At 42.6% G+C, this 10,911-nt stretch overlaps 1 non-coding gene across 1 annotated transcript; it reads right to left on the bottom strand.

Moving 5' to 3' along the window:
- Positions 1-233: 233 nt before the first annotated feature.
- On the bottom strand, positions 234-341 carry LOC130958279 (small nucleolar RNA R71). The gene has a single exon (XR_009077410.1). It is a non-coding gene; the product is annotated as a small nucleolar RNA R71 (small nucleolar RNA).
- Between the last annotated feature and the right edge of the window lie 10,570 nt (positions 342-10,911).

The raw sequence follows: 10,911 nt of genomic DNA on the forward strand, positions 1-10,911 counted from the left end.
TGACCCTGAACCCGAAAGGACCTTGAAGAGAAAGCTAAGAGAAGCCAAAGCACAACTCTCTTTAGAGGACCTGACCGAATTCTTCAAGGAAGAAGAAGACATGGCAGCCGAAAATAACAATAATGCAAACAATGCAAGGAAGGTTGGACTCTCAACCTAAAGAAAGCCTGGACTCTTGGGAAAAGCTAGTCAATGCCTTCTTGGCAAAGTTCTTTCCACCACAAAGATGGAGTAAGCTTAGAGTGGAAGTCCAAACCTTCAGACAGAAGGATGGAGAATCCCTCTATGAAGCTTGGGAAAGATACAAACAATTGATCAGAAGATGTCCTTCTGACATGCTTTCTGAATGGAACATCATAGGTATTTTCTATGATGGTCTCTCTGAACTGTCCAAGATGTCTCTGGATAGCTCTGCTGGAGGATCTCTTCATCTGAAGAAGACACCTACAGAAGCTCAAGAGCTCATTGAAATGGTTGCAAATAACTAATTCATGTACACTTCTGAAAGGAATCCTGTGAACAATGGGACAAGTCAGAAGAAAGGAGTTCTTGAGATTGATGCTCTGAATGCCATATTGGCTCAGAATAAAATATTGACTCAACAAGTCAATTTGATTTCTCAAAGTCTGTCTGGAATGCAAAATGCACCAAGCAGTACTAAGGAGGCTTCATCTGAGGAAGAAGCTTATGATCCTGAGAACCCCTCAATGGAAGAGGTGAATTACCTAGGAGAACCCTATGGTAACACCTATAATTCTTCATGGAGAAATCACCCAAATCTCTCATGGAAGAATCAAGAGAGACCTCAACAAGGTTTCAATAATAGTGGTGGAAGAAACAGGTTTAACAATGGCAAACCTTTTCCATCATCTTCTCAGCAACAGACAGAGAATCCTAAGCAGAACCCCTCTGACTTAGCAACCATGGTCTCTGATCTAATTAAAACCACTCAAAGTTTCATGAATGAAACAAGGTCTTCCATTAGGAATTTGGAAGGACAAGTGGGACAGTTGAGCAAGAAAGTTACTGAACTCCCTCCAAGTACTCTTCCAAGCAACACAGAAGAAAATCCAAAAGGAGAGTGCAAAGCCATCAATATGGCCGAATTTGGAGAGGAAGGGGAGGAAGTGAACGCCACTGAAGAAGGCTTCAATGGGCGTGCACTAGCCTCCTCTGAGTTCCCCAATGAGGAACCATGGGAATCTGAGGCTCAAAATGAGACCATAGAGATTCCATTGGACTTACTTCTGCCTTTCATGAGCTCTGATGAGTATTCTTCCTCTGAAGAGGATGAGTATGTCACTGAAGAGCAAGTTGCTAAATACCTTGGAGCAATCATGAAGCTAAATGACAAGTTATTTGGAAATGAGACTTGGGAGAATGAACCTCCTTTGCTCACCAAAGAACTGGATGACTTGTCTAGGCAGAAATTACCTCAAAAGAGACAAGACCCTGGGAAGTTTTCCATACCTTGTACCATAGGCACCATGACCTTCAAGAAGGCTCTGTGTGACTTAGGGTCAAGTGTAAACCTCATGCCTCTCTCAGTAATGGAGAAGCTAAGGATCTTTGAGGTACAAGCTGCAAAAATCTCACTAGAGATGGCAGACAACTCAAGAAAACAAGCTTATGGACTTGTAGAGAATGTTTTGGTTAAGGTTGAAGACCATTACATCCCTACTGATTTCATAGTCCTAGAGACTGGGAAGTGCATGGATGAAACCATCATCCTTGGCAGACCATTCCTAGCCACAGCAAAGGCTGTGATTGATGTTGATAGAGGTGAACTGATCATTCAAGTGAATGAAGAGTCCTTTGTGTTTAAGGCTCAAGGATATCCCTCTGTCACCATAGAGATGGAGCATGAAGAGCTTCTCTCAAATCAGAGTCAAGAAGAGCCCCCACAGTCAAACTCTAAGTTTGGTGTTGGGAGGCCACAACCAAACTCTAAGTTTGGTGTTGAACCCCCACATTCAAACTCTAAGTTTGGTGTTGGGAGGTTCCAACATTGCTCTGAGTATCTGTAAGGCTCCATGAGAGCCCTCTGTCAAGCTACTGACATTAAAGAAGCGCTTGTTGGGAGGCAACCCAATGATTATAATTATATAGTTTCTTTTGTTATTTTATGTTTTTTGTAGGTTGATGATCATAAGAAGTCACAAAATCCATTGAAAAAGCAAAACAAAATGAAAAACAGGAAGAAAAACAGCACACCCTGGAGGAAGATGTTGCTGGCGTTCAAACGCCAGTAAACCTAGCAGTTGGGCGTTTAACGCCCAGTCTGGCACCATTCTGGGCGTTTAACGCCAGAAAGGGCACCAGACTGGCGTTAAACGCCAGAAAAGGGCAAGAACCTGGCGTTAAACGCCAGGAATGGGCACCAGCCCGGCGTTTAACGCCAGAAATGGCTCAAAACGTGATTTTGAGCAACATTTGGTGCAGGGATGACTTTTCCTTGACACCACAGGATCTGTGGACCCCACAGGATCCCCACCAACCCCACCACCACTCTCTCTCTTCTTCCCCCATTCACCAATCACCTCAATACCTCTTCCCAAAACCCCTTCACCTATCAAATCCCATCTTTCTCTTCACCACTCACATCCATCCTTCATAAAACCCCACCAACCTCACCCTTCAAATTCAAACCACTTTCCCTCCCAAACCCACCCAATATGGCCGAACCCCTTCTCCCCTCTCTCCTATAAATACCCTTCTTCACTCCTTCATTTTCACACAACCAAAACACCACTTCTCCCCCTCTTTGGCCGAATACACCACCATCTCCCTCTTCCTCATTTCTTCTTCTTCTACTCTCTTCTTTCTTCTTTTGCTCGAGGACAAGCAAACATTTTAAGTTTGGTGTGGTAAAAGCGTTGCTTTTTCGTTTTTCCATAACCATTATGGCATCCAAGGCCGGAGAAACCTCTAGAAAGAGGAAAGGGAAGGCAAAAGCTTCCACCTCCGAGTCATGGGAGATGGATAGGTTCATCTCAAGGGTGCATCAAGACCACTTCTATGAAGTTGTGGCCTTGAAGAAGGTGATCCCCGAGGTCCCCTTTTTACTCAAAAAGGGTGAATATCCGGAGATCCGCCATGAGATCCAAAGAAAGAGGTTGGGAAGTACTTACCAACCCCATTCAACAAGTTGGAATCTTGATGGTTCAAGAGTTCTATGCCAATGCATGGATCACCAAGAGCCATGATCAAAGTATGAACCCGGATCCAAAGAATTATCTTACTATGGTTCGGGGGAAATACTTGGATTTTAGTCCGGAAAGTGTGAGGGTGGCGTTCAACTTGCCTATGATGCAAGGAGATGAACATCCTTACACAAGAAGGGTCAACTTTGATCAAAGGTTGGACCAAGTCCTCACAATCATATGTGAAGAGGGCGCACAATGGAAGAGAGATTCAAGAGGCAAGCCGGTTCAGTTGAGAAGGCATGACCTCAAACCTGTGGCTAGAGGATGGTTGGAGTTCATCCAACGCTCAATCATTCCCACTAGTAACCGGTCCGAAGTTACTTTAGACCGGGCCATCATGATCCATAGCATCATGATTGGAGAAGAAGTGAAAGTTCATGAGGTTATAGCCCAAGAACTCTACAAGGTGGCGGATAAGTCCTCTACCTTAGCAAGGTTAGCCTTTCCTCACCTCATTTGTCACCTCTGTTATTCAGTTGGAGTTGACATAGAGGGAGACATCACCATTGATGAGGATAAGCCCATTACCAAGAAAAGGATGGAGCACACAAGAGACCCCTCTCATCATGAGATCCCTGAGATGCCTCAAGGGATGCACTTTCCTCCACAAAACTATTGGGAGCAACTAAACACCTCCCTAGGAGAATTGAGTTCCAACATGGGACAACTAAGGGTGGAGCACCAAGAACACTCCATTCTCCTCCATGAAATTAGAGAAGATCAATGAATCATGAGAGAGGAGCAACAAAGGCAAGGAAGAGACATTGAGGAGCTCAAGCACTCCATAGGACCTTCAAGAGGAAGGAAGAGCCGCCATCACTAAGGTGGACCCGTTCCTTGATTTCCTTGTTCTTTATTCTTCTGTTTTTCGAATTTTAGTGCTTATGTGTATCCATGTTTGTGTCTTATGATCATTAGTGTCTTAGTGTCTATGCCTTAAAGTTATGAATGTCCTATGAATCCATCACCTTTCTTAAAATAAAAACGTGCTTAATTGAAAAGGAAAAGAATTGCATGAATTTTGAATTTTATAACAGTTTAATTATTTTGATGTGGTGGCAACACTTTTGTTCTCTGAATGTATGCTTGAACAGTGCATATGTCTTTTGAATTTGTGGTTCATGAATGTTGGCTCTTGAAAGAATGATGAAAAAGGAGACATGTTACTGAGGATCTGAAAAATCATAAAAATGATTCTTGAAGCAAGAAAAAGCAGTGAACACAAAAAAAAAGGGAAAGAAGAGGCGAAAAAAAAAAACCGAAAAAAAAGAGAGAAAAAGAAAGAAAAAAAAAAGAAAAGGAATAAAGTTGTGATCCAAGGCAATAAGAGTGTGCTTAAGAACCCTGGACACCTCTAATTGGGGACTTTAGCAAAGCTGAGTCACAATCTGAAAAGGTTCACCCAATTATGTGTCTGTGGCATGTATGTATCCGGTGGTAATACTGGAAGACAGAGTGCTTTGGGCCACAGCCAAGACTCAATAAGTAGCTGTGTTCAAGAATCATCATACTTAACTAGGAGAATCAATAACACTATCTGGATTCTGAGTTCCTAAAGAAGCCAATCATCCTGAGTTCCAAGGGATAAAGTGAGATGCCAAAACTGTTCAGAGGCAAAAAGCTAAAAGCCCCGCTCATCTAATTAATACTGATCTTCATAGATGTTTTTGGAGTTCATTGCATATTCTCTTCTTTTTATCTTATTTGATCTTTAGTTGCTTAGGGACAAGCAACAAATTAAGTTTGGTGTTGTGATGAGCGGATAATTTGTACGCTTTTTGGCATTGTTTTTAGTATGTTTTTAGTAGTTTTAGTTGAGTTCTTAGTATATTTTTATTAGTTTTTAGTTAAAATTCACTTTTCTGGACTTTACTATGAGTTTGTGTGTTTTTCTGTGATTTCAGGTATTTTCTGGCTGAAATTGAGGGACCTGAGCAAAAATCTGATTCAGAGACTGAAAAGGACTGCAGATGCTGTTGGATTCTGACCTCCCTGCACTCGAAGTGGATTTTCTGGAGCTACAGAAGCCCAATTGGCGCGCTCTCAACGGCGTTGGAAAGTAGACATCCTGGGCTTTCCAGCAATATATGATAGTCCATACTTTGCCCAAGATTTGATGGCCCAAACCGGCGTTCAAAGTCACCTACAGAAATTCCAGCGTTAAACGCCGGAACTGGCACCTAATTGGGAGTTAAACGCCCAAACTGGCATAAAAGCTGGCGTTTAACTCCAAGAGAAGTCTCTACACGAAAATGCTTCATTGCTCAGCCCAAGCACACACCAAGTGGGCCCGGAAGTGGATTTTTATGTCATTTACTCATCTCTGTACACCTTAGGCTACTAGTTTTCTATAAGTAGGACCTTTTAATATAGACGGAGATATAGACGGATAGATAGAGAGTCTTTTGATCATGTTTTGATGATTGAACTCACTTTGGGAGGCTGGCCATTCGGCCATGTCTAGACCTTGTTCTTATGTATTTTCAACGGTGGAGTTTCTACACACCATAGATTAAGGTGTGGAGCTCTGCTGTACCTCGAGTATTAATGCAATTACTATTGTTCTTCTATTCAATTCCGCTTGTTCTTTGTCCAAGATATCACTTGTTCTTCAACTTGATGAAGGTGATGATGGTCACGGATCATCACCATTCTCACTCATGAACAAAGTGACTGACAACCACTCTTGTTCTACAAGCATACGAGGCTTAGTGAATATCTCTTGGATTCTTTAATCGGAGTCTTCGTGGTATAGGCAAGAACTGATGGCGGCATTCAAGAGAATCCGGAAGGTCTAACCTTGTCTGTGGTATTCTGAGTAGGATTCAATGATTGAATGACTGTGACGTGCTTCAAACCTGTAACCTACTGGGCGTTAGTGACAGACGCAAAAGAGGGATTCTATTCCGGTAGGGGAGGGAACCACACCGGTGACTGGCAGTACTGTGACAGAGTGCGTGCATTAGCTTTCACTGCGAGGATGGGAGGTAGCCATTGACAACGGTGAAACCCTATACGAGCTTGCCATGGAAAGGAGTAAGAAGGATTGGATGAAGACATTAGGAAAGCAGAGAGACGGAAGGGAAGGCAACTTCATACGCTTGTCTGAAGCTCTTACACCAATGATATACATAAGTATCCCTATCTTTATCTTTTATGTTATTTTCGTTCATCACTATACCCATTTGAGTCTGCCTGACTGAGATTTACAAGATGACCATAGCTTGCTTCATACCACCAATCTCCGTGGGATCGACCCTTACTCGCGTAAGGTTTATTACTTGGACGACCCAGTGCACTTGCTGGTTAGTTGTGCGAAGTTGTGTTTATGCCATGGTATTGAGCACCAAGTCTTTGGAGCCATTACTAGGGGTTGATTATGTTTTGAAAAGTATTGATCACAATTTCGTGCACCAGCCGCCGAGGAAGCAGAAATGTGCGACGGAGCAGACTACGGTGTTGGATCGTTTGAGGGCGAAGGCTTTGCAGGGATGGAGTCAGACGAGTACGACTTTCAAGAAGATGAAACAAAACACGAACAATCATGCAGAGGCCGATGTCGACAATGGGGATTCGGTTGAATTGGAAGACAATTTGGACGGCGTCGGAGGAATGTCTGACAATTATGCGGATGATGACTTGTATGCTGTTGATTCCGGCGAATCGATAGGTTGGATTGATTTTTTTATCTCGAGCAAGGAGGAGGTTCTACGCTTTAATTTTGTAGATGTTGACATTGCATTTGAGTTCTACCAGCAATATGCAAAGCACCATGGCTTCAGCGCGAGACGTTCCAGAAGCAAAAAACGTGGCAAAGTAAGGATACGGCAGGAGTTCGTGTGCCACCGACAAGGGTACCGATCCCCAAAGTTCTACTCAATGCCTAACCGGCAAAAGAGGCCGAGGGTCGAGACTCGGTGTGGATGCCCTGCAAGGATGCTACTTCGCATGGACGATGAATCAGGACGTTGGCACGTTGCCTACTTTTCAGACGCGCATAACCACCACGTTCTTGAGTTGTGACTCTTTTCCATGCTTTCAGGCCATCGGAGGATGAGCGAAGCAGACATTGAGTAGATGAACGACATGCGCAAAGGGGGCATTGGCGTCTCAAGAATCCACGAGTATCATAATATCTCGTACACAACAAGGGACATGCACAATGTAAATGCAAAGCAACGAAGGGAGGGTGGCCTAGATGCGGAATCGTGCTTAAAGTATCTCCGAGAGTGCAAGGCAAATGATCTAGTATTGTATTACAAGGAAGTTGTTGACGGTGAGGGCGTGTTACAACATTTGTTTTGGTGTGACGGCACCAACCAAATTGATTACCAGGTATTTGGAGACGTGGTTACATTTGATGCGACGTACAAGAAAAATGTTTACCTTTCACCTCTTGTAGTATTCTCCGGTGTGAATCACCACAACTAAACAATTGTCTTTGCCGCTACACTGGTGGCAAACAAGAAAGAAGAGACCTATGTCTGACTGCTTCAACAGTTGCAAACCTCAATGAAAGGGAAGGCTCCTGTGTCCATAATAACCGACGGTGACAGGCAAATGAAGTCTGCGATCGAGCATGTTTTTCCAGAGGCTCACCATCGACTCTGTGCTTGGCATCTGGTACACGAAATCGTGATATAAAACTCCGTGCAGCTGACCAGTAAGTGCACTGGGTCGTCCAAGTAATACCTTACGTGAGTAAGGGTCGATCCCACAGAGATTGTCGGCTTGAAGCAAGCTATGGTCACTTTGTAAATCTCAATCAGGCAGATTCAAATGGTTATGGGGGTTTTAATAATTAAAAGTTGAATAAGACATAAAATAAGAAAGAGATACTTATGTAATTCATTGGTGGGAATTTCAGATAAGCGTATGGAGAAGCTTTATTCCTCCTGAATCTCTGCTTTCCTACTGCCTTTATCCAATCATTCATACTCCTTTCCATGGTAAGCTGTATGTAGGTGGATCACCATTGTCAATGGCTACCATCCATCCTCTCAGTGAAAATGGTCCTCTACGGTTTCCCGCATGGCTAATCATCTGTCGGTTCTCGATCATGTCATAATAAGATCCACTGATCATTTTACGCACTGTCACTGCGCCCAACACTCGCGAGTTTGAAGCTCGTCATAGTCATCCCATCCCAGATCCTACTCGGAATACCACAGATAAGGTTTAGACTTTTCGGATCTCAAGAATGCTGCCAATTGATTCTAACTTATACCACGAAGACTCTGATCTCACGGAATGGAAGACTCTGTTGTCAGGAGAGACAACCATGCGTCGTGAACTAGGAGGCCAAGAGATATACACTCAAGCTCTCGCAGATAGAACAGAAGTAGTTGTCAGGCACGTGGTGCACGAAATTGTGATAATCAATGAAGCCATCAACATGGTACGCTCAATTGCAATCTCAACTCTTTATCACAACTTCGCACAACTAACCAGCAAGTGCACTGGGTCGTCCAAGTAATAAACCTTACGCGAGTAAGGGTCGATCCCACGGAGATTGTTGGTATGAAGCAAGCTATGGTCATCTTGTAAATCTCAGTCAGGCGAATTCAAATGGTTATGGAGGATAGATAATTAAAAGATAAATATAACATAAAATAAAGATAGAGATACTTATGTAATTCATTGGTGAGAATTTCAGATAAGCGTATGGAGATTCTTTGTCCCTTCCGTCTCTCTGCTTTCCTACTGTCTTCATCCAATCCTTCTTACTCCTTTCCATGGAAAGCTGTATGTTGGGCATCACCGTTGTCAATGGCTACAGTCCCGTCCTCTCAGTGAAAATGTTCAACGTGCTCTGTCACAGCACGGCTATTCATCTGTCGGTTCTTGATCATGTCGGAATAGAATCCAGTGATTCTTTTACGTCTGTCACTAACGCCCCACAATCGCGAGTTTGAAGCTCGTCACAGTCATTCAATCCCTGAATCCTACTCAGAATACCACAGACAAGGTTTAGACCTTCTGGATTCTCAAGAACGGCCGCCAATGGATTCTAGCTTATACCACGAAGATTCTGATTAAGGAATCCAAGAGATATCCACTCAAGCCTTGTTTGTATGTAGAACGGAAGTGGTTGTCAGGCACGCGTTCATAAGTGAGAATGATGATGAGTGTCACATAATCATCACATTCATCAAGTTCTTGGGTGCGAATGAATATCTTAGAACAAGAATAAGCTGAATTGAATGGAAAATAGTAGTAATTGCATTGATACTCGAGGTACAGCAGAGCTCCACACCTTAATCTATGGTGTGTAGAAACTCCACCGATGAAAATACATAAGAACAAGGTCTAGGCATGGCTGAGAGGCTAGCCCCCATGATCTAAGAACTAGACGTCCAAAGATATGATCTAAGATAGCATAGGACTGATCAAAGATAAAAATACAATAGCAAAAGGTCCTATTTATAGAGAACTAGTAGCTTAGGGTTTACAAAAATGAGTAAATGACGTAAAAATCCACTTTCGGGCCCACTTGGTGTCTGCTTGGGCTGAGCATTGAAGCTTTCATGTGTAGAGACTTTTCTTGGAGTTAAACGCCAACTTTTGTGCCAGTTTGAACGTTTAACTCCAGCTTTTGTGCCAGTTCTGGCGTTAAACACCAGAATTCTTGAGCTGACTTGAAACGCCTGTTTGGGCCATCAAATCTCGGGCAAAGTATAAACTATTATATATTGCTGGAAAGCCCAGGATGTCTAATTTCCAACGCAATTAAGAGCGCTCCAATTGGGCTTCTGTAGCTCCAGAAAGTCCACTTCGAGTGCAGGGAGGTCAGAATTCAACAACATCTACAGTCCTTTTTAGCCTCTGAATCAGATTTTTGCTCAGGTCCCTGAATTTCAGCCAGAAAATACCTGAAATCACAGAAAAACACACAAACTCATAGTAAAGTCCAGAAAAGTAAATTTTAAATAAAAACTAATAAAAATATAATAAAAACTAACTAAAACATACTAAAAACAATGCCAAAAAGCGTATAAATTATCCGCTCATCACAACACCAAACTTAAATTGTTGCTTGTCCCCAAGTAACTGAAAATCAAATAGGATAAAAAGAAGAGAATATACTATGGACTCCAAAATATCAATGAAACTTAGCTCTTATTAGATAAGCGGGACTTGTAGCTTTTTGTCTCTGAACAGTTTTGGCATCTCACTTTTATCCTTTGAAATTCAGAATGATTGGCTTCTATAGGAACTCAGAAACCAGATAGTGTTATTGATTTTCCTAGTTAAGTATGTTGATTCTTGAACACAGCTACTTTATGAGTCTTGGCCGTGGCCCAAAGCACTCTGTTTTCCAGTATTACCACCGGATATATACATGCCACAGACACATAACTGGGTGAACCTTTTCAGATTGTGACTCAGCTTTGCTAGAGTCCCCAATTAGAGGTGTCCAGGGTTCTTAAGCACACTCTTTTTGCCTTGGATCACGACTTTAACCGCTCAGTCTCAAGTTTTCACTTGACACCTTCACGCCTCAAGCACATGGTTAGGGACAGCTTGGTTTAGCCGCTTAGGCCAGGATATTATTCCTGTAGGCCCTCCTATCCACTGATGCTCAAAGCCTTGGATCCTTTTTATTACCCTTGCCTTTTGGTTTAAAGGGCTATTGGCTTTTTCTTTCTCTTTCTTTTTTTTGAATTCACTGCTTTTTCTTTCTTCAAGAATCATTTTTATGATT

This window comes from Arachis stenosperma, chromosome 10 (genome assembly GCF_014773155.1).
Source record: "Arachis stenosperma cultivar V10309 chromosome 10, arast.V10309.gnm1.PFL2, whole genome shotgun sequence".
NCBI lineage: Eukaryota > Viridiplantae > Streptophyta > Magnoliopsida > Fabales > Fabaceae > Arachis > Arachis stenosperma.